This window comes from Equus przewalskii, chromosome 13 (genome assembly GCF_037783145.1).
Source record: "Equus przewalskii isolate Varuska chromosome 13, EquPr2, whole genome shotgun sequence".
NCBI lineage: Eukaryota > Metazoa > Chordata > Mammalia > Perissodactyla > Equidae > Equus > Equus przewalskii.
Genome location: NC_091843.1, coordinates 33,985,458 through 34,009,648, shown reverse-complemented (window position 1 = coordinate 34,009,648; position 24,191 = coordinate 33,985,458). Strand labels below are relative to the sequence as shown.

At 44.6% G+C, this 24,191-nt stretch overlaps 1 long non-coding RNA gene across 1 annotated transcript; it reads left to right on the top strand.

Annotated features, from left to right (window-relative positions):
* The first annotated feature begins 15,585 nt into the window (after positions 1–15,585).
* On the top strand, positions 15,586–19,514 carry LOC139075282 (uncharacterized). The gene is made up of 2 exons (XR_011525512.1): positions 15,586–15,707; positions 16,702–19,514. It is a non-coding gene; the product is annotated as an uncharacterized lncRNA (long non-coding RNA).
* Positions 19,515–24,191: the final 4,677 nt, after the last annotated feature.

Below are 24,191 nucleotides of genomic sequence, written 5' to 3'. Positions count from 1 at the left end.
CTTCCACTTACTCAAATAAAACATAAAGAAAAAACTGCAGCAAGATGGTCAAACAACTACACACACCAGCACTAGCATGGTATGATGGCTGCAAATGTTAATTTTTCTGCTGCATTTGAACATCCAGGATCAGCTTAGGACGTCTGTTTAGGGGTGTCAGTGTGTGATGCACAGAAGTGAAGGTTGTTTGAAAGCCAAACAGGAAAATGGAGAGCCTCCTAGCTTGACATTACAATGATTATTCTAACTAGTTTATTGATTATTATAAGTAATAGTATAGTATCGTCTTGTTTTAAAGTTATATTTTGCAGTAGATAAGCAGAGGGTTTTATGAAAGTCTTTTTGAAGATTTTTAAATTTTGAATTAGATTATACCAACACTAGAGTTTGGAAAAGTTTATAGCCTATATATATAATGTTCTAAGTTTCAGAATTACTGGATCTCTAACAAGCTGAATAAATGTAGATATCTGTAACAGAGCTATTTAAATCATCCTACAGGACAAAATAGAATGGCCCCAAATCACATGAACTCAAGCACTGTAGACTTGCTTTGTTTATTCTCTAGGTCCTTGTGCCTTATTTGGTTTTGTATATTCAGAGAACTGAAATATTTGGAATTCCTATTTCTACATATCTGGTGGTCCGTAAGACTTTGTCAAATGTAAACCTATAGTTTGATCTGCTTTAAAAGTACTTAGGAGGAGGATTTTCTTTTAAATGTCCTAAAAATTAAAGTCTTTTCAGATACATAAACTTGGTACCATGTGTCGCCTAGAGTCCTTACTATTTACGGTGGAAATGTTCGTGCTATACTGTTACTTTTCATTTTTCTCTCATTCTTTTTTGTCTCCTCTTCATTGTAATAACCCTTTCAGGAGGCCAGCCCGGTGGCGTAGTGGTTCAGTTCGTGCACTCAGCTTTGGCAGCCCAGAGTTCGGTGGTTTGCATCCCGGGCGCGGACCTACATACCACTCATCAAGCCGTGGCTGCATCCCACACATAAGGTAGAGGAAGATTGGCAGTGGTTGTTAGCTAAGAATAACCCGTTCAGCCAAAGGGTAGGTCTTTAAAACAAATTATTTGAACGGGGATCCTGAGGAACTACTGTTATTTGCCTAAGGTTAGGGAGTAAACTGGCTTTGACCCTCTGCTAAGGGACAGCTAGGGTCACCCATGACCACAGAGGTCCCCCATGTCTCTTACTTCTTGTTACTATTTGGAATGATACAAACTACGTTTAAAGGGTTCTGTGCAGCCATTTCTTTTTTTGAGAAAGTTAGATTGCTTTGTGTGGGAATAAAAGCTGTTATTAAAATTTACCTGTTAAAAAATAAGAATGAATACCTTTGCTAATGAGATCAATTTTGTTTAGAGTTTCAAAGAAAGAACAAGATTTTTAGTGAAGTAAATGATACTCTATTTTCGTTTGTTTCTTATTCAGTGTGATGTACTCCACTTCGCTATATCGTTTATGTGGAAGTGACAGTTCAGTTTAAGTGGTCACCTGAGGTGGCGAGGTTCTGGGGTGAGAAGTAACAAAAATATACCCCACGAGGGGAGCTCTGGCCTCGGCTCTGACTCCAGCCTCCCACCTCTTCCTGCTCTCCGGCCTTCTTGAGGGTGGGCATAGTGGATAGTGAAAAATCACCCGGCTCTGAGTCCAGTAAACACCAGTAATCAAATTTTAGCTTAAAACATGCCAAGAATACACGTAGAACTGGACGTTAATGTAAAGTATGAGGGAATATTTTATGAAAAAGTAAGTATGGTTCTTACCACCTGAGTCTGGTTCTTGGCAAAACCTCAGTGATGCGTCCAGGTCAGCCATGTGCAAGGTGTAGTTGAACAGTTTTCAGGTTCTGGTGGTGTCTTTCAGCTATGTAGATTTTTGCCTTTCAGGCTTTCCGAAGATGATTGAAGGGATGATGAAGGGCACAACAAAAATGCACGATATGTTTCTGTAGATGGTTTGTGCATTTTTAAAAATCTTCTTTTGCATATTTTTAAGCCTAAATAGTATTTGTAGACTGTAGGGTAGATTGAGTGAGAGCATCTGTTACACCAATACTGAGGTGCTCGTGGTTTAACTTTCCTGTTTGCAAATTCCTGTACACCGTTGCAGATGTGTTATACTCATTTAGAGCAGCCACAAAAAGTGCTCTTTGACGGGTAGCCTCTGAATATTGGGTCTTTGGAGGCTGGTACTAAAGTGGAGGACACGTCAAAGAAATACGCCAGGAATTCCCAAAGGGGAGCGTAAATTTAGATTGAGAGTAAACGGTTTTCAGGAGGAAAAGATAGGGACAGAAACTGATTTTGTATCATCTCCATTCTAAAAAGAGGCTATTTTATATCCCAGTTCGTTGTATCGCCCAAGCTATGTGGCCTACAGAAAGACCTGCTCTCGTGGGAAGTCTGAATAGAGAGAGCTGTGCTCCTGAGGACAGTGTCGCTGCCTGTAAAATCTGAAATAGTCCCTCTACTGCGTGGCATTTTGATCCCCTCAGCCCCCCCAGTTATTCTCAGAATTTGTCACTTGTAGAATAGATATATTACACAAGTTTTGGGTTGATGCCTGTTTTTACTTACGTATCTTTTCTTTCTTTACCGAAAAGCACTATTTTCTGACTTTGAGAGTTGTAATTCCTAAGTTGGTCAGTTGGAGAATTAGTGAGATGTAAACTTAAAAGCTCTTAAACCTGAGAGTGTAGACTACATGAAATGTGGAAGATCTTTTTGCATTTCTGCAGGATTTCACCCAGGTCAGAAACTGAGATGCATCTCCCAGCCCTGCCTCGTGTGTTGTTCCTCCTGCTCCCAGGGTGGTTAGTTTTTATCATTTGTGTGATTGCAGGTTTATAGACCCCAAACCCAGAAGAGTTATTTCCTTTAAGTGTTACAAAGATTAGTGCTGGAGCTATGAGAAGACAACAGTATTCACGCTTATTCATTAGTTGTCTAGAAGGTTCGTGAGTGCTGTATACAGCCTGGGAAACAAGAAAATGGGTCAAAAACCTAAAAGAAATCTCTCAAATAAAGAAGGTGACTTCTTGACACCAAGCATTATCGGCTAAACTGGAACTAAGGAAGTGCTGCCTTCTGACTGTAAAACCCAGCCCAGCTCTTTCCTGAAATCCTTCCAGAGCTGCAGAGAGTTTTCACGTTGCGTCGTTAGGGTTTGCATTCACGTCCCCCGCTGAGAGCGGCTTCCCCCGTTTAAGCCGGTTACTTCCTGAGCCAAGTGGGCAGGATTGGAGCAACCTATTATCATAACTCAGCTAGAGTTACACTTGATGAAACATCCTTCTTTTCTTTTGCACAACGGTCAGAAATGCCTAAAATGTTCCCTTAAGTGAGGTTTTAGAAAGAATTTCACCATCTGCTTCCTGACTCCACATCTTTATTTTGACAGAACATTTCACAGGTTGTATTTGGCAGTCGCTGGGTTTAGATGTCATTCCTGTCAATTTGGTATGTTATTTTTTTCTCTGGTTGTCAACATTGAGGATTTTTGCGTCCATGATTTATTCCAGTGCATGCTTTAACTGGAATGGCAGATAATTTATTGATCGAGCCGCTGGATGGATCACTAATTTCACCAGCCTCTTTATTAGTGGCATCATTTGGTAGTATATAGTTGTTTTAAAAAAGTGGGCACTAGTGGCCTAAAGAAGCAAAGTTAGCAGTTCATTTTTTTCTAGGTCTTAGTGACTCTCAAGCCCTAGATCTGTGTCCCCGTGGTCATGGGGACAGGAAAAGCTGTGTTTGGGTCATTATATTGTATGTTGTCCCCAAGGCTGTGTGTGTGTGAAATGGGGTTTAATCTGCGCTAGGTCTCCCACCTGTTTTTGGCCCTAAGCCCTTGTGTGATTTATCCGTTCCCTGGATTTAGGTATAGAAATCAAACTTTTTATGTTTTTCCAGCACCCATCCTGTAGAATTACAGGGGGCAGATTGGGTTCCTGCCGTGGTTCCTCAGAGCTTCCAAATAAGGGTAATGAGTAAGCACTCAGCTCGAATCTTTACTCTCCATCCAAGAAGGGCGAATAGAAGAAACTGCAGAGCGTGTGTACCTACACTTAAAATTACAAGTTACTCTTTCATTGGAATATTTTCATGGCATTGATTGTTGGGTAAAATTAAGAATTATTTTGTCTTGGGGGCCGGCCCGGTGGTGTAGCGGTTAAGTGCACACGTTCCACTTCGGTGGCCTGGGGTTCTCCGGCTCTGATCCTGGGTGAGGACATGGTACCGCTTGGCAAGCCATGCTGTGGTAGGCATCCCGCCTATAAAGTAGAGGAAGATGGGCACAGATGTTAGCTCAGGGCCAGTCTTCCTCAGCAAAAAGAGGAGGATTGGCAGCAGATGTTAGCTCAAGGCTGATCTTCTTCTTCTTCAAAAAAAAAGAATTATTTTGTCTTCATGTTGGTCTTCTCAAAGCTCACGGTTACCATATTTTCCTCTTCTTTATGGCAGAACTATGGGAAAGAGTGTGTATGCAGAGCAATGGGAAAAGACCATAGGGAAATTAATTCCTGAATATTCGGCTAAGAGTTATTGTGGACTCTTCCTTAGAGGTCATTAAAAAAGAGAGTAGACCCTCCTCTGTTTGGAATGGTTTAAAAGGGTAGAGGAAAAGGAGGAGTGGATTAGCAGGCCCCTTAAAGTCCTCAAGAGCTTGAGAGGTTTGCATGTGGCCCATGTCAGTTGCAGATGGAACAGTAAGTTCGACAGATGTCACGTGTGCCATTCCCAGGCTGTGCTCCCTTCAATGTGACCTTCTGGGAGCACTGTCCTAAGTAGTCCCTGAGAGAGGAAGGAGTGTGTCGAAACTTCTGGAAAGCCTAACTTGGGTGGCTTATTACGCACTGCAACAATTTTTTAAAGACCTGATGATCAAAAAAAGTTGCAGTTTGCTCAGAATTCCAAAAAGAGAAAATGAAACCTACTCTCTAGTTTCTGAAGGCACGTTTGAAGTTCTGTGTGCTCCGAGGGGTTTTGTCTAGGTGGCATTCCCTAACGTTACCTTCACGGACCCTTCCCCTAAGGGACCACGGGTGGGAGAAAGAAGATTAGGTGGGGAAGGAGGCCCACAGGAAATGAAGTCTGATTTGTTAAGAAAGGAGGACTGACGGGAGAGTGGAGCAAATTGGGGCCTTTGTTCCTTCTCCTGCTTTAATCCTTTGCACTTCCAGAAGAAGATTGCCAGCTAATTGCTAGGAGCCCCCCATAAAAGAGGATTGGCTTAAATTGAAGAATAAATTTAAAGAGTGACTAAGGATTTTTTTTAATTCCTCCTTTATCCGGGTCACTTTTCTTTACATATGATTATGTCTTCAAGAAGTAGTTGGATACCCTCCGGAGAGGTTTTCCTTAACAAAAAAGAAAGGAAAAAAATCCCTGAAATTCCGGAGACGTTTTCCCCCTCTGCTGCAGCATTTATGTAAGAGTGTGATAGCTAAACTCACTAGACTGTGGTTTAAACTTAAAAAAAAAAACCAAGGAGACTAATGTGTTTTATGGTGGCATTTTTATACAAGTGACTCATGGGTAGAAGTCTATCGACCATTTTAAAGTGCAATCTGAGCTTTCAGGGGAGGCATTTAATTCTCTGAGTACAGACACTGTACTGAGGACAAATTACTGTTTGTACCTTACTGCCAATCTCAATCGTGTCCTCACTGGGTGCTTATTTTCAAATCATACCTGATCCATCCAAAAACAGTACACTAAAAATTGTCGTTAAAACATATCAAGTTTTAATAGCAAGCCATGGATACTTTTACTGCCTTTAATTTATTGCTGGGTGTATTTTATTAGAAGGAAAGGTAAATAAATGTGTTTTGCAGAAAATATGTAAGTCAGCTCCAGTAGCAGTTTACTGTTTTTTAACTAGATGGTGGAGCATTTACACGCTTAGTTTATTGGTGACCTTCCCATAAAGTTTTTAGGAACATAGGGCCGAACAGAGGTCATCAGTTTATCCAGGCGAGGGCTCCGCAGCACTGCTGTGGCGACTTCAGACAGCTGAGGAGAAGCCAAGACACCTCCCTGCGTCTTCAGATTCCACGTGGCCTTGGTTTCACCTCCCTCTATAGTATTTTATTTCCTTGGAAAGTGTTATACATGAAATTTGGAAAATCACCTGTGTTAGAAGTGATGAAGTTCTACTTTTGAAAAATATAGTTTCTCTATGTGATAAACACTTGTGCTCTGGCTTTTTAAAATTTTTATTTGTTTTAAAGCACTTTGTTAAGATGTGATTGGGGGCTGGCCCCTTGGCCGAGTGGTTAAGTTTGTGTGCTCTGCTTCGGACACCTGGAGTGTGCTGGTTTGGATCCTGGGCGCAGACCTACACACTGGTCATCAAGCCATGGTGTGGCAGCATCCCACGTGGAAGAACTAGAATGACTTACAACAAGGTACTGGGGCTTTGGGGAGGAGGGAAAAAAAGGAAGATTCCAACAGATGTTAGCTCAGGGCCAATCTTCCTCACCAAAAAAAGGTTACCTAAAAATAAATTTGTAAAAAGATGTGATTGACAGAAAAAGCTGTACATATTTAATGTATACAACTTGATGAGTTTGGAGATAAGTACACATCTGTGAAACCATCACCACAATCTGTGCTGTAAATGTATCCATCACCTCCAAAAGGTTCCTCCCACCTCCTTTAGATTTTTATTATTCTTACCACTTTTTTGGTGATGAGAACACAACATAAGATTTACCCTCTTAGCAAATTCTTAAGTTACTATGCAGTATTAACTATGGGTGCTCTGCCGTGCAGTAGATCACTAGAACTTATTTTGCATAACTGAAATGCTCTGGCTTCTTGAATATTGTTGCTTTAGGCCTTCATCTGATAAATATTAATTTGTGTTAGCTGATAATGATGTGTATGACGTTGTGCTAGATACAGTGTATGCAAGATTTGTACAAGATAGCCCCTGACCACAGGGAGATTCTGGTCTAGGGAGAGGCTTGGGCAGGACATAAAACAAAAGTATTTTCCTGTCCAAGAAACGTGAACACATCATAATTTTCTCTGCCTTATTTGTGTAGTGGTGGAAGAAGCTTTTTACACTTTTCAAGTTATGATTATCTCCTCTAATTTAGTCTTCACCAGAAGGGACTAAAGATCTTCATAAAACAAAATACCCTCCAAAGAAGGAGAGATTACTGCCACTGTGGGGCCAGCCCTCAGGGGCCCAGAGGACGGAGGGCGTGTGTCAGGGCGCCGTGCGTCTGGGACCTGGCGAACCAGCTGCATGCGGAGAGGCGAGCATTAGGCCACCAGGCCAGGGCTTGCACCCTCGTTCCGTGTTAGCAGCTGTGGGATTTGGATCATTCACTTGCCCGTCCAAGCTTTGGTTTCCTAATCTGTGTCCCAGAATATTTTCTCACAGGGCTGCTTTGAGTTCTAAACAGGAGAATGGAAGTAAAGAGCCTGGCACACAGAAGACAGCTTTCTGCAGCTCGCCAACCAGCAACAGTGCTGGATCCAAGGGCAGGACATTAAAAGCCCAAACCTGTAATTCAAACCAAGGGCATTCATTTCCTTCTCAGGACCACATAGCTTTCATAAATTCTGCCTTTCCTCATTCCTTCTTTCCTAAAGGCTGTCATTAGACCATCCCCAATAAGTCAGACCACTCTTCCTCCTGAATTCCTGCAGCCCAGATGAGAATAGGACTTCCTCTTGCTTTTCTGGTCATACTGTGGTGTGTTTGCCTAGGACCTTTTATTTATATACACATTCACTTGATCCTCACAGATTACTATAAAAGGGCTTATTATGCGTTCTTTACCACCAAGCAGCCAGAGCCTCCCTCCCCCTGGCAAATGATTTTTCAACACTCGGTCACACCAAGACACTCTACAAATCCAGTCAACTCTGATTCTCATTTCCTTTCCCAAGGTCTATAGGCTGTAGTTCCGGCCTCCTGTTTCCTTGGGCCGTTTGTGTTCTATTCCAAGACTGGCCATGCTCTATCTTTGTGTGTATGTAGGTCTTCAAAGTGCCCGTTGAACCTCTCACCCTCCGCCTTGTCCTTTCTGCCCTTGCCTGAAGCTCTTGGCTCCTCTCTCTGCTCTTCACGTACCCTCTTGGCCTGCCTCTCTGCACCTCCCCTATCAGCGACTTCTCTTTGCCTTTTCCTATCCTACATTCTGACACGGCTCTTTTCTGTGACTGTAGAGCAGGCCATTTTCTCCGTGGCCGCCTTTCCCTTTCCTTTCTCTGCGTCTCGCTGTGTCAACCCCAGTTACTCTCTGCCTTCCTTTACCATCCGCTTAGCCTCACCCAACAAGAAAACCGCCTGCCTTATTTTCCTTCCCGAAGCCCTCCAGTGAGCGACCCTGAATGGATGTTCCCAGCCTGTGTCTGGGTCTCCTCCCCCCAAGTCCAGGCCTGCCCAGGTACCACCTACCTGTTTTCTCCTTTTATTTGGGACCTGGGGAGCTTTTCACAGATGTGGCCTTTGTCACAGTGTCCACAGGCTTGCCTCTTCTCCGTGCCGCTCTTAGTTTGTTAGTTTGGTTTGGTCATTAGAAGATATTGGGGTGTCCTCTGCCCATGTTCTTCCTCACTTTACATGAACACAAATAAATGACTTCTGCATGAGTCCACGGCCAGCTTTGGCTGTGTGTGGACAAGCACCTGGCAGTTGGCTAGCGCCAGTTTTCGTAATCCTCTTGATGTTTCTGAACTATCTTCCAAGAAACACTAGGCTTCTGTAAGCTTTTAATTGGAATTTCATCTTCTAAAAATATCTTTAACCATTAAAAATACAATAAAATGTCTTCACTCAAATGTGTGTTCAACCTGTGTAGTTATTTGTGCTCTCATTGACAGACCTAAGTGGCCCAAGGATTAAAATTGAACATAGAAATGAACTGACTCAATGAAAGCAGTATTTTTCTCTGCTTTCTAGATTGGGGTCTCAATAAGATTTTGTTTACAAAAAAGGTTGTGCAGCTAAAAAAAAAAGTTTGGAAATCACTGCCCTAACTCATCTCTCGCTGTGCCTGAAGCTGGTAGGCCATCGTACATGCTTTCCCCTTGATCTTACAGGGGTTTTAAAAATACCTGATTTTGGAAAAAATAACTAAGTAATCTAAAAGTCACCTGTAATCCCATTCCACCCCAAAATCAACTGCTTGTTCTTTCTCAGCCCTGTTTTATGAGTTTATCGTTTTTACATGGTGTATGTACTAGCCCCTAGTACAGCCTGGTGAGATGAGGTCTCTCATCCTGCTTATATCAGACATTAAATTTCTTACAGTCTTTTTACTGCACTGGAGATTATCTTGCCTTTTCCTGCATTTCAACTAGTTCTGATGAATCCTAAATGATAGTGTTTTTTTAAGCCAGCTTCTAATACCTGTTCTTTCCCGTTTTGTTGCTAAGGAGAATGACTAGGCTTTTGCAACGATAATAACAAAGGCTTCCCATGATCTTGGTGTCCAAAAGAGACTCAGTCCTTGGTTGATCTGAAATTCACATGAAATTCCTTGACCCCAGGCATTAAACCTACAGGAAGGATGTATTTTATTGCTGTGTTGCAGATGCTTATGATGGATAGTAATGGGTACCATTTACCACGTACTCAGTACCCTGCTTCCTTCTTTATACACGTGACCTCATTTAATCATCATCCCAAACCTTTGAGGTGGGTAGTACTATTATCCTCATTTTATACTTAAAAAAATGGAGGCTCAGAGAAGTTAACAGACTTGCTCCTTATAGCTCTTAAGTGGTGAGGCTGAGACTAATTTTTAGGTTTGTGTTGTCAGAGCGTGAACTCCTAACAACGATGCAGGCCCTGCCCCTCCCGTGATGCCCCTGCTTCTGTTCTCTCTTGTCGTTCTCCTGCCCCTTCCGGACCCCCTCCTTAACACTTACTACTTTCTCTGTGCCCAGGGTTCCCACATGGCCGGCTTTGCTTCGTTGGAGGTGGGAATGGGGTGATTCGGGCCTGGAGGCACAGAACATCACGCACCCTTCCACAGCCGCCTGCTCTTGCATGTTCTCGTGAAGTGGACCCCTCACTCATCACTGTGCCACCCACACTTGTCCTGGAACTTGACCTTGGCCTCAGCCTCCCCAGTTTGTACCATAGGGTTTTTATCCACCTCGAAGCCAATGAGGCAGGACTTGCTGATGATACAAGTCTTTCTAGCTACTGCTCCAGTGAAGTGATTTCCGCAGGCTCTTAGAGCTAGCGCTTGACAGAGACAGGACAAGATCCAAGAGTCTTTACTCTCTCAAATTATGCAGAATAACATCTTGACGCAGTATTTCAATTCTAATTTCTTATTAATAGCTTACATTTATTTAGCACTTATTGTGTCCAAACGCTCTTACAGTGCTTTTCAGGCATAATCTCTTTTAATCCTACAATAATATAACAGCAAAAGTGCTGTTACCTCCATTTTATACTGTGGAACTGGCTCAGAGAAGTCCAGTAACTTGAGTAAGGTCACATTGCAGATGGAGTGAGGATCCAAATCCAGTCCTCTTGACCACCAGTCGATAGTTTTTTTCCCCTCCTCCCCCTTTTTTCTCAAGGTAATCCATGTAGCCTATGGAAACATTCAATTCCAATTTTTTAAAATCTGCTTTGTCAATGATGCTGAATCTGGAAACTTTCTTAACCTCTTAAAATGCCACTAACTCTAACATGTACAGCTGTGAACCTTCATGGGAAGACATCTTTGGACTGCTAAGAATAATGCCGTTTCCGTGTCAGAAAAGGGTGTTTGAAGCTGCCCAACTGATGTCATGGACTGAGCTATTTGTGAGAAATATTTCTTCATTTAGGTTTGAGAACTGATTACTGAAAGCAAAATTTATTATATTAACAGGTCTACTGTTATTAGTATCATTCCTTTAGGTTGAGCTTTATTTTTTTATGCTCGGGATTTAGGTTAAGATCTATTGCAAACTTGAAACAATCCATAATATTTTGTTATCCATTAATACACCTTTCTAGGAGCTTTATAAATACTCTAACGAGTGCTTCTCAAACTTAACATGCATGTGAATTGCCTGGGGGTCTTGTTAAAATGCAGGTTCTCGTTTAGGAGTTCTAGACGGGCCCGAGATCCTACCTTCGTACCAGGCTCCCAGCTGATGTCCACACCGCTGGTCCAGAAGAACCACAATTGGAAGAGTGAGGCTGTAATCCACTTAACATTGAAGAAAGAAGGACAAATTCAAAACTCTTACTTTACAAATGCTGTTTACTAAATAGGCCAAAACTCAAGTGGTTGTAAGAAACAACCCCTGTCCTCTGGCACCATGGCAGTGTGATTTTCTTGGACTTTCTTTGGGCTTGACCTTGACTCCCCTTTTGGTTTACATTAGTGCCTGTGGGTAAACTCACCAGCTTCCCCCTCCTTGCCTCTTTGTGAGCTGAGTCATTCATCTCTTACTAGTGTGATGTGGGTGGGTCATGGCTTGAACTAGCCCATATGTCCTGCTTGAACAATCTGCAGTGAATTTTCTAGAAAACATTTTCTCCATCTCAATTGAAGAGTTTGCTGTGAGGTGGGGCAGGGGGAGGGGGAAAGATTCAGAGCCCCAGGACTGAAGATCCATGTGGTCTTGCCGGTGTGCATTTATCTGATAAAGTGCAGGCAAAGTTTGCCTCTCTCCCACCCCCACTCCACCTCCTCTGAGCCTTGACCGGGTCCAGAACGGACTCCGGATGGCAGTTGTGGATGCTCAGAGCACAAAAGGTTTCTTGTTTGCCCAAGGGTCTATCAGTGTTTAAATAGAACTGGCGGAAGTGCAGGCGCAGCGTATCAGCAGCTTATCGGGGCCCACGGTTTCCATGTACATTTGCCAGTCCCTCGAGTTTACCCAGCTCCACCAGCACTGAGTTAAAAATTGCAAGGCCAGGCTCTATTGCGCCAAGATAGAGCAAGGGGGACAAGCCAGTTACCAAGTATAGGGGTGTACGTGTGTCCTGGAGACCCTATTTGCATTCTGCCCATGTAGAGAAGAAAGCTGTAGTGGCCCGTGTGTTAAGAGGCACCCAGAGAGAATCAAAGCCTGGTTTAGGGATGCATCCAGCAGGTGGGATGTCGCCAGGCCTCCTGGCAGCAGAGGTACCTCTTGGTGCCCTGGCTCTCCATCTTAATTTAACAGGTCTGTAGACGGCTCAGGAAGTGCTTAAAGGAGGTGTCAACTGTGAGCACCTTAAAACTGTATGTATGCAGTGTTGGCGTTTGCAAATGTGTCTGCAAGGGTATTTCTCTGGGAGCCGATCCATGACGCACAGGGCTCAATGTTCCTGTACTGTTTGAGCTACCTCTTCTTGGGAGGAAATCTTCAGAACAGATAGATGGTAGCCTGCTTTAGAATGAGTCCTTTCCACTTATAATCATCACTTCTACTTTCTAAGCACTTGCTCTTTGTCAGGTGCTGTGTTACCTCATCTCATTCTCAGAACAATCTTAGGAGATAGGTTTTTGGTGTTTTTTGTTTTTTGGTGAGGAAGATTGGCCCTGAGTTAACATCTGTGCCAATCTTCCTCTATTTTGTATGTGGGATGCTGCCACAGCGTGGCTTGATGAGTGGTGTGTAAGTCCCCACCTAGGATCTGAACCTGCAAACCCCAGGCCTCCGAAGCAGAGCACAAACTTAACCACTACGCCACTGGGCCTGCCCCTAGGAGAATGGAATTTTTACTCCTGTTTTACAGATGGAGAAACTGAAGCTTAAAGAGTTGTGCATTGTCCAAGTCACAGAGCTAAGTAAATGATAGAGCCTAGCATCTGAATCTGGGTTTTCTGATCCATAGGTCTCAGCATGGTGGAAGGCTGTCTCTCACATTTCAATATACTTGCCTGAGCTTTTCATATACTTTGGTTCATTTGTCAGCTGGCACAGAATTATCCCCGATTTCAGCCATCTAAAAATCAGCTTCATGAATTTTGTCCTATTATGTTGCACCTATATTATTAAATCACTATTTAATTAAATTCTTTTATTAAATGTTACTAAGTTTGTTCTTACTTAACCTCATTCTAAACAATATCCATGAAATAACCATTGATGTGCTGATTTCATTTTTCTTGAATTCACACTAAAATAAATACATAACCATTAAAATGAAAGATGTTATGTCCTACCTAACATCATTTAAGGTACCGTCAATGTATTGGTACCACACTTTGAACAATCCTGAGGTAAGACGTAAAGGCTGCATGTCTAGATTGCAGCAGAATTGTGGGCAAACCAAAATAGCCTTTACACCCGACCCCGGGCAGGGCCCGGGCCCCAGCCACCGCTCAGTGTCCAGTGGTGCAGGAGCCTCAGAGAGGGGCCTGGGTTCACTCCAGGGAGGAGCTCTTCCAGTGGAGACCATGCTCTGCATCTTTCAGGTCCCGTTTTCACTGCTCTAATAAGGCAGCAGTGCCAAGAAAAAGAATGTTATTTAGCTTGCCTTGAGGGGGTTGAAGAATTCCAGGAACTGGGGCAAGAATCTGTACTCAATGGCTGTGTGCTCCTGTGGGACGGAATTGCTGGGATATTGGGGGTTCCGGAATAAATAGCCTCACCAGGGGCAGAATTTGGGTGGTAAGAGGTCCCAGCCTATGATGAATGAGGCTTCCAACTAAACTCTATTTCTTCCCATTTCCATTGTAACCAAATGTTCATCCCTAAATTCCATCCCCTCTGGGGCATAAATTAAAGGGAAATTTGGAGTCCTATTGTCTGAAATTGTGTATTCATTTGACCTACATTTGCTGTGTCTTTAATACAAGCAGCTAAAGAATAATTCCTAATTTTCCTGACTTCGCTGATAGACCAGAGATATGCTAAGACCCTCAGTAACTGACCATCCTTGCTTTTCCCCCTAATAAAGTTGCATTTTACGTGTTTAACTTCCCAGTCTTGGACGTTTAGCAACTTTGTAATCTGGCAATCCCTCTCACAGGCAAATAAGACAAGGATGGCAGTGTGCTCGTGCCCTGGGGGTGGATTCCTAGAGTCTGTCTGCGTTCACTGGCCTGGAGAAATCAGAGAGTGGGAGAGGTTCTTTTTTGAGGATCAGTTCACTGGTCCTTGGCTCTCTCTGACGAGGCTCACCTGTAGCAGAAGAGTGGCATTTGTCTGCCCCACAGCTGGTTTGGTTTCTTGATCATTTAGACACGCTGATTGCCTGCCCACCGGTGCTTCAGGCTGTTTCTATTTCAGAACCAAGATGTGAAAGAAAAACTTGCCAAAAAGAAAGAAAGAAAAGTCTGCTCTCAGATTGGGCTGGGCGGTCAGCATTCTGACTGTCCTCATCCTTGTGGTTCAGCAGTAGCTGACCCTGAAGACTCCTCTGGGAACCGATGTAGTTCTAGTCCTGAAAACAGAATCCCAGCTCTCTGGGGACGCAGTTCCTAGCCTTCCTCTACTGTCAGTACTCCAAAAGGGCACGGCCTGACCAAGGACTCTCAGGTATGGCACTGTTAAAAATGTCTCTTGCCAGCTTTCAGCGTCCTATCCTGTCCTCCACCGCCACCCCGCCTCCCACCTGGGGACTGTGGCTTGAGCTGACAGGAACACCAGGCACACAGGGAAGGCTGCCAGTCGCAGGAGATTCCGAGGGAGATAAAAAGCACATCTTTGACCACTTCTTTACCAAACAGACCCGAGATGTGTAATTAAAGGCCCCAGGACTCTGCTGGAAATAGGTTTAAACTTGAGGTAATCCCTTCTGGCACTTCCTCTTCCTAATAACCATCAACAAAAATCAAACAAATCCACCTGGCTCCAGCCAGTGAGTCTGTAACAGAAAGGTCACGGGAGGAGCGATAAGAGAAGAAAGCAGCCACAAACAGCGTTACTGGAAACACATGTCGGGACGTGTTAGAAAGTGACTCCTGCCAGGACCATCCTGGCCTGTGATGGGCCCACTCTGCTGTCAGGAAACTCATTTTCCACCACTGAGAGGAACGTAGATGAGTCTGGGGAGCCGCCGTGCCTTCCTCTCTTCTCTCTGTAAGATGTGACTCAGCCAGAGAGAGACCAGAGGAGAGGCCTTTCTTAACATTCTTTTAAAGTTAATTGCCTCTTCTTTCCAAAAGTAATTCATAGCTGTTATTGAAAATACCATTGATAAGCAGAACGGAGAATATGATAATTACCCCTAATTGTACCGAGTGGTGATTGCCCCTGCGAAAATTTTGGTGCATCTTCTTCTAGTCTGTTTCTGGTACATGCATATGTATGTAGGTGTAAAATATATAAACACATATGAATGGGAAAGGTATTTTTAAAACTTTCAAACTGCATTACAGTGTAATGCAAAGTATTTTAGCCCGCTTTTTGTTTCAATCTGTCTCAAGCGTCTTTTCTTCCCAGTCTTGCGTCACGTCATTTTCAGTGGCTCCGTGGTACTCCATCAGCTGACCATACCATAATTTACTTTAATAATCTCCTGTTATTGAGTGTTTAGGTTGTGTCCCAGTTTCCATCCCTCCTGCTCCCCGTTAAGCCTTGTTGTGAAAACATTCTGACGATTGGGGTTTTGGCGGAGAGGGCGGGTGTCAGCTGGTTTGAGCCTGCCCAGGTGAGCTCAGCAGCTCCCACCTCCACCTTGGAGGGGAGGAGACTTTGGATTTCTCAGAGACAGTTGGACCCTCGCTGGGTGGGCCTGTGCCCGAGGCGCCTTGAGGACAACACAGAGAGCAACGTCCAGGGTAAGGGCAAATTAGGGAGGTTCCCTCCCTGGTGCTGAGGAGATATTGGCTGCGGAAGCCAAGGAGGTTCATCCAGGATGACGTGGCTTGTTGAGGGGGATGAGGCAGTGAAATGCAGACCTGCATGAGAGCACAGGAAGTCTTCACCCCTTCCTGGGTATCTGTGGTCCTCTGGGCCCTGGTAGGGGGTTCATGTAGACTGAGGATCGTGACGCTAAAATGTAGGTGGGTCACTGGTGAACTTGGCTCCCAAGGTTGCGCAGACCACTCACCTATTTGTTCCCCCAGTGTGCCATTTGCAGCAGGAGATTGCAATTAGGGAAAATTGCAGTCAGGACGAACAGAACAAAACAGGGAGTGAGCATGTGCAGAGCCCCTACTGTGGGTCAGGCTGGTGCCTGTTACCATCTCTTTTTCCAGGAGAGGAACCGCGTGCGCAGAAATGTTGAGTTGCTTGCCCAAGGCCGTACGGCTGGGCAAGGTGGAGCTGGGATTCCAGCCCGGGTCTGACTCCAGAACCTGCCCCAAACTGTTGTGCCACACTGCCTCGTTATGAAGCATTAACAAAAGCTTTCTAGCCAAGCAGGTTTATATATATAACTTAGTTAACAGGACAAAATAAGTTCATTGCGAAAAATGCCATTGTTCAGTGGTATTTAGACAACTAGCTTTGCACACAGCTGGAGTCGGGTCAGGGGGAGAGGGCGGGTCCTGGAAGCATCCTCGTCAGAACAGTTTTGTGTGAATTTGTCATAACAGGAAGGAAGTAGGACTAATGGAGCTACATTGAGAGTTTGTATCTTGGCTAGGATCAAGTTTCAAATGTTTACTAATTGAGCTGAATTTCTTAGTTTGAATATCTCCAGTGACTCTAAGTGTGTAACCTCAGAATTGTTCAATCTAAAATTAGAGTATGCATTCCAAAAAGCTGGAGGATAGCTTTAAAAACAAAGACAGAATTCCAGTTTTGTGCTTTTCCAAATTTTTTTTTCAGCCTTCAAATTTTGCCTGTGATGCTAATAATTTTGACCTGATTGACCAAAATGAAAAAAGGCTTTGGAAGGCAAGAATGTACTTGGCAGCATGTGCATGGCGTAGGATCTAAAAACTGTGTCAATACACGCGGTGAAGAAAACTTTGGAGTCATTACAGCCACGTGGTAGCCTGGAAATCATGCATTTTCAGCACCATCCCGGGGAGGGAGGAGGACAGTGCGGCACAGAGCAGCCTGCCCATGTTGAAGGTGGAATCCCAGCTCACAGAGGTACGGATGCTGGGGAAGAGATGCTTCCTTGGGAGCGGCTGCTGCCGCTAAGATGCCAGTTTGCCCGGTTACCCCCTCAGTCAAAAGGACAGTTGCACCAGGTCTGCCTACTAGGGACACTTGGGGAACCCCACGTCCTTGGGGCCTGAGCACCAAGAAACTGTGGCCCAGCTGTGTATCGTGCTCTTGTTCTGCCAGAGCCCAGAGGACTTGCGGAGGGAGCAGTCCTGACCCAGGAAATAGTCTTAGCAGCCCCACTGTGCACACAGAGGCTTTATCCTGAGCTGGGGGCCTCCCCGGCCTCAGGACGGATTGGAGGCAGCGGATCCCATCTGCCTCGTGAGCCCCCATCACTCATGGAGAAAACGGGATGACCTAGAAGCCAGGGTTGGGGAAAACAGGGATTAGCACCGACAAGGAACCCACCTGCCTAAGGACAGAACAGCCAGGCAGGGCTCTGGACTTGAGGTGGCCTTTGGCCGGGGCAGATTCCAGCAGAGCCCTTAGCATCTGCGTGCGAGGCTCTGTCAGAAGGGACAGCACACCCTCCCCCCGCTGGGGAGGAGGCCAAGGGAACCCAGGCCACCTGGAGGGATTCTGGAATGACTGGGGTGTGGCAGAGAGGAGAGGACAGTGGTCTGATTGGTTCCCAGGACCTAACCCGAGCAGAGAAGGTGGGGAATTGGGGTGATCTGCTCTGCGCGCCTAGTCACTCTTTCTCCACGGGCATTCAGTATCACCCACACCCCCTCTGTGCCGGGCAGCATTGTCCATGTGAAGTGTATGAATAAGACAGGACCCTGAAGGAGCCGTGGTCACTACACTGCAGAGGCAGAGAGCCCTCTCTGAATACGTCATCACAGCGCAGCACGATGGGCACCGGAGCAGGAGGAACTGAGGGCAAAAGATACGACCCCACACCAGCACTTACACCAGCACTGTCTAGTATGTTCCTCCTAGTTTTCTCACTTTTCTTAGCGTTGTCTTCACAAATGGATTGTAAGTGCCTTTAGGGCAGAGACCAGCTTTCTGCCTCTTTATGATAAGTAGTGGTCAGTGCTTTTAAATTGACCAACCATGAAAACTACAATGAGATACCACCTCACTCCCGTCAGAATGGTATAATTAACAAGACAGGAAACAATAAGTGTTGGAGAGTATGTGGAGAGAAGGGAACCATCATGCACTGCTGGCGGGAGTGCAAACACTATGGAAAACAGTGTGGAGATTCCTCAAAAAATTGAGAATAGATCTACCATATGATCCAGCTATTCCACTGCTGGGTATTTATCCAAAGAACTTGAAAACACAAATGCATAAAGATACATGCACCCCTATGTTCAGCGCAGCATTATGCACAATAGCCAAGACTTGGAAGTAACCTAGGTGCCCATCAGGGGACAAATGGATATAGAAGATGTGGTATATATACACAATGGAATACTACTCAGCCATAAGAAACGATGAAATCCAGCCATTTGTGACAACATGGATGGACCCTGAGGATATTATGCTAAGTGAAATAAGTCAGAGGGAGAAAGTCAAATACCATATGATCTCACTCATAAAAAGAAGATAAAAACAACAAAGAACAATCTCACAGAGACAGAGATTGGATTGGTGGTTACCAGAGGGGAAGGGGAGAGGGAGGAAGGTGAAAGGGGTGATTAGGCTCATGTGTGTGGTGATGGATTGTGATTAGTCACTGGGTGGTGAACATGATGTAATCTACACAGAAATCAAAATATGATGTACACCCGAAATTTATATAATGCTACCCAATGTTATCACAATAACAATAATTAATTAAGTAAGTAAGTAATTAATTAAATTGACCAACTAGCCTTGAACCCTGGGGAACCCAGGCCATCTTGGGGGGTGGGCTGATATGTTTGGCGATTATAGCCCCACAGTCTTTTTAGGAAAGGAGGCAGAAAAGCTTCTGGGGCTGGTTAACTCAGGCTCTGCTTCCTGAGAGGCCTGCTTAAAGTCTCTTGTCCATCAGCTGAGCTGCTTTGGGCAAGTTACTTCACCTCTCTGAGGCTGTTTCCCTAGCTGTAAGAGTAGATGACGATGCTGACCTCACAGTGTCTGAAGAGCTGCCTTAGAGCTGTGCCCAGCTGTGGCGAGCACTCAGAACAGGGCGTGGCTGCTCAGGACTCCAGCTCTGAGTCCCTTTATCTTGTTCCATCAGGCGCTGGCTCTTTCTAGAACCGACCTTCTCTGTTCTGCTCTAAGCTAGACTCTGGAGGTCCAGAAAGAGATTAGTTTTTGAGGTTTACTTTTAGGTAAAAAGGGAGGATTTAAAAAAAATGCTTTGACCTGCTGTTGGCTGTTTGAAAGACGTGGGGTATAACTAGGAGGAAAGAAAGGACCAGGTGACGTGTAGACCAGAGGGGTGTTCAGTCTTAAAAAATGACTCTCTAGGAGAAGATGCAAACAGACAGAAAAGTAGAAAGAATAGTATCAGTGTAACGAACATCCACCGCCTAAATGTTTTTCATTGTAGTAAAGCAAATAAAACATAAAATTTACCGCTTTCACCACTTTTAAGTGTACAGTTCAGTGGCATTAAGTACACTCACAATGTTGCGTCGCCATCGCCACCCCCTATCTCCAGACCTTTTTCACCATCCTACACTGGAACTCTGTCCCCATCAAACGCTGACTCCCCAGCCCCTCCCCCAGCCCCTTGGAACCACCTCTCTGCTTTCTGTCTTTATGAATTCGACTATTCTGGCTAGCTTATATAAGTTCACCACCTAAATTAAACAATCATTAATATTTGGTCATATTTGCCGTATCTTTTGTTCACTGATATATTTTAAAGTATATTACAAACATCATGACATTTCTCTAAGTATTTCCATATGCATCTCTAAGAAGTAAGAATATATTCCTAAATAACTTCAATACTGTGGGTCATAACTTATAAAATTAGCATTAATTCCTTACTATCATCTAATACCAAATCTATATTCAAATTTCCCTGGGTGTCCTAAAAATATCTCTTACAGCTGGTTTATTCAAATCGGGACCACGTACTGCATCTGAGTGTTATGGCTTTTAAGACACTTTTATTCTAGGACTTCCCTCCCCTCCTCTCCCCACCCTTATGACATTGGCTTGTTGGAGCAACCAGGCAGGTCGCCTGTAGAACCCCACCTTCCGGGTTGGTCTGATTGTTGACTCGTGGTGAGGTTTAACTGCTTCCCCATCGGCCACATTTCCCATAAACTGGAGTTAGACCTAGAGCCTGATTAGACTCAGGTGTGGCACACTGCCAACTTCCTACTGCCTCGTACCAGGGGTACATCTTGTCTGGGGTGCCTGGGCAGAGGTTGATCTGGAGCTGAGAGCCTTCCTGCCTGATCCCTCCAGTGTCAAGTTACACTTCCATGTTCCACACTGCTACCAGCAGACAATTTGTGGGGTGATGCTTTGGTCCCCATGTTGAATATCCAGTTCCCCAAAACCAAGTTTACCCAATGGCTTTGCCATTCATTGATGATCCCTCCCTGAATCAGTCATTTCACTGGAGTTGTGAAAAGGCGATTTTCTAATTTTTGTTCCTGCTACATTTATTATCTGGAATTTATCTGTAAAGGAGAGCTCTCTCCTTGCCTGGAACTATCTGATTACCCTGAAATACTGTTCTTCCTGGAAAGATGGGATACTCAAGTCTTTCCTTCTAATTACTAATTTTCAGAGCAAGGAGTTGGGGCAATGAGTTTGGTGTTTAGAGCGCTGAAGAATGAATGTGACCGAGAGGTTAGGGTTTTCTCCACTTTCTCCAGGGGTCCCTCAAGTCTTCAGAACTGGGCTGGAAGGGCCACGTGTGGGGCCAGTCGCTCCTCCTCCCAGGGAAACCCTCTACTTGGAAGCTTTTTCATTCCACGCTGGTTCACTGAGTGGGATGGGGTAAGGAGAAGGGTGGAGAGAACAATAAGGTTGGATCCAGATCCTGTGTTTGTTCCATTTTGGGAATGAGCTGGGCAGACCTTAGGAGGGGATAGTGCCCTTTTCTCTCAGGGGTTCTTCGTCCTGGCTCTCTGCTTGTGGGAGGTCACAGATTTCACTAGCCTTTTTCTGAATGACCAAATGTTTCTAGTCTTTATTTATTTTTGCCCTTCTTCATATTATGGAGCCTTGTCTGTAGGCTTCGTCCTCAGGCCAACTTCAGAGGAGGTGTCCCTTAAGGAGCTCACTGTCTGGTTTGAAGGAAAGACATATACACATAGGGAGTGGAGTAGAGAACAATGTCAGCCCAAAGAGATTTGTAGAAATGAGTTCCAGTAGCTTGTCTCACCTGATAGTGATTATTTAATGAACACTTATGGTATAGCAGACATTTATCTTTAAAAGTCCTGGAAGATAGGTAGACATTATCATCCTATATTTCAGATGAGGACACTGAAGCTCAGAGAGGTTACATAACTTACCCAAGGTCACACAGCTCTTAAATCCAGGAGCTCAGCTCTGTCTGTCTCAAAGCCTGGCTCCATTTACCGCACCATGGGGTTCTGTTACCAGATGTTAAAAGACCCAGGAATTTAGCAAAGGTGGAGACTAGTACAGTTATTATCCACAAGGTATTTGTTACTTTGGAAATTTTAATTTTTCCCTTTTACATGTAATTGTCAAAATAATATTGTACTAGTGATATATTAAATATTATTGTGGCAGTAAAGAAAATCTTTGGAGAAAAAAATATGCCCGTAATCTCACCATCTTAATCTAACACATGCTTTCATTTTTAAATACATCCTTCCAATCTTTGCCCATGGCCTTTGGTATTTTTCTTGTTTGGTTTTATATATGTTATAAACATTTTTTATGAAGTCTTTGTATTTACAATTTTAAAGACTGGATAATATTGCCTTGAGGGGATAGAGCATAATTTACTTAACCAATCTACTCTTTGGGGTCTCATCTGCACGGTTTCTAATTTTTGTTATCTAAAAAAAGCTGAAGTGAGATTCTCTGTGCATTTTTCTTTATGCTCTTGTGAATTATTTCCTTAGGAAAATTCCCAGGAGTTAGTTGCCTCGTTCAAAGATCTGAACATCTTCTGGCGCTTGACACATTTTGCTGGATTGCTCTTCAGAAGGACCGCACCTCACGCGTTGCTACCAGCAATGGGTGCCGGGTGTTTCCCAGCCTTGCACCAGTGGATGGTCTCTTGGCTCGTGTTTTACCCCTGCTGATTTAAAAGGTGTACCGTGGTCCCTTAGAGTTTTTAAGGTACATCGCTTTGATTACTAGGTACATTGAATAGTTCCCCACCATCTGTTTACTACTTTGTATTTCTTCTATTTAAATTGTCTGTTCCTAAGCTTTGTCCATCATTTCTTGGGGACTTGATAATAGTTTAATGTTTTGTATGAGATATTGACGTATGTGAGTCAGATCCGGACAGGAAATAGATAGCACACTCAGGGGGGTCGTTTGCAGAGAGTTTAGTAAAGGGACAGTTTACAGTGGTGTGGGCAGGGTTTGGGGAACCCACACGGATCGAGCAGCCCTCTAGGGGAGCACCAGCCTGCCTGACCACTCTGGTTCCAGGCCCTGATAAGGGTTGGTGTGCGGGTCGGGCTCCCTGACAGGCGCCATGGCTTTCCACGTTGGACCCGGTCAGCCCGAGATGCCTCCACAGGGAGGGAGCCGGGAGAATAAACCCCCCACCCTCCTTCTGCTCTGCGCTTCCCCTCTGGTGCCCGGGCTCAGACCACTGACCCCTCTACTTGTGTTTCCCAAACTGTGAGATATTTTAGGAGGTCCATGGCTAAGGATTTTTTAAAGTTTAATAGTCACATATTAAAATACACACACACTAAATGCTCATATCTTATTTATGTAATAACATATTTATAAAACCCATTATTTCACAGATGTTTATTTTGGGTATAAGGCTATTTATTGAAGTTTAAAAATGGACCTGGCCACAACTAGAAGGACCCACAACGAAGAATATACAACTATGTACCGGGGGGCTTTGGGGAGAAAAAGGAAAAAATAAATTCTTTAAAAAAAAAAAAATGGACCTGATTTGGTGGACTCTATAGAATAAAAATGTTCAGGTGGTACACAGGCATGGCAAAACTAACAGAAATTTGTGAAAATGGGATCCCCTATGGGGACTCCCTGACACAGCTGATCCTTTGATCTCCGATTTCACACGCATACACACACACACACACACACACACACACACACACACACACACACACGTACGTCTGAAATAACTATCCTGAGAAGTCAAGGATTCTTGATCACCAATGGCCTCTTGTCCCTGATGTCCCAAGGTTACAGAGGGGCTGCAGGAAAGCAATGGAAGTTTCCTGAGACCCCATCCCAGATATTCTCTCACCTAGCTAATAGGGGAGCCCCGTGTCTGCTTGGGCCTGAGTGCTGGTGGGCTGTCCCTGAGTCCCCACTGCCCTGAAACCAAACCCTGGGCAGAGGCCAGAGGGAAGAACGGAAGGGGAGCCAGGAGCCTGGGCCCACGTTCCAGTCTGGGGGAGGGTCGAGAAGCACTCTCCCCTTACTCCAGCTCCCACTTCCCTGGGGCAGATGGGGACACCCCAAATGATGCTACATACAGGGGCTCTACTTGGTGACAAGTGGCCAGTGGCTGGGTTCCCTCCTCTTTCCCACCTGGGAAAGTTGGTCAAGGGCCTTGCCCGCTCCCCTGCCTCGCCCCCTCGGAAGGATTGGTGCTGCCGGGAGCCACTCAGTAGAACAGGCCACTTAGTGTCAGCGTGTCTTTTCCCCTGGGAGCGTCTGCTCACTTACAAGATGCCCCTAACATGGACCTCTCTCCTGCAGAGCATCTACAGGAGAAACCGGAGGACGTTAGGCAGAGGACAGATTACATTATGATTTATTACGTATCTTATTATGCTTCTCAGAGAAGCGGTTTGCCAAAATCTCTTTGAGAAGTGGCCATTCCTTTTGGAAAAGTTTGAACGGGCTTGCAGGTTTGGAGCTATGCAAACTTGAACTTTGGGGAAGGCTTCCCCGTCCTCAATCCCGTAGGTAGAAAGACCAGACACCCAGCTTTGCCTGGGGCAGGCCCAATTTTATGCCAGTTTGACCCCTTTCATTTTTAAAAGTGTCTTGGTTGGGACAATAAATTACAGCCACCTGAAGCACAGGTACATGTGACCAGTCTCCAGAAAGAACCTAGAATTTGGGGGCTGGAAGGGGTTTTCAGAGGT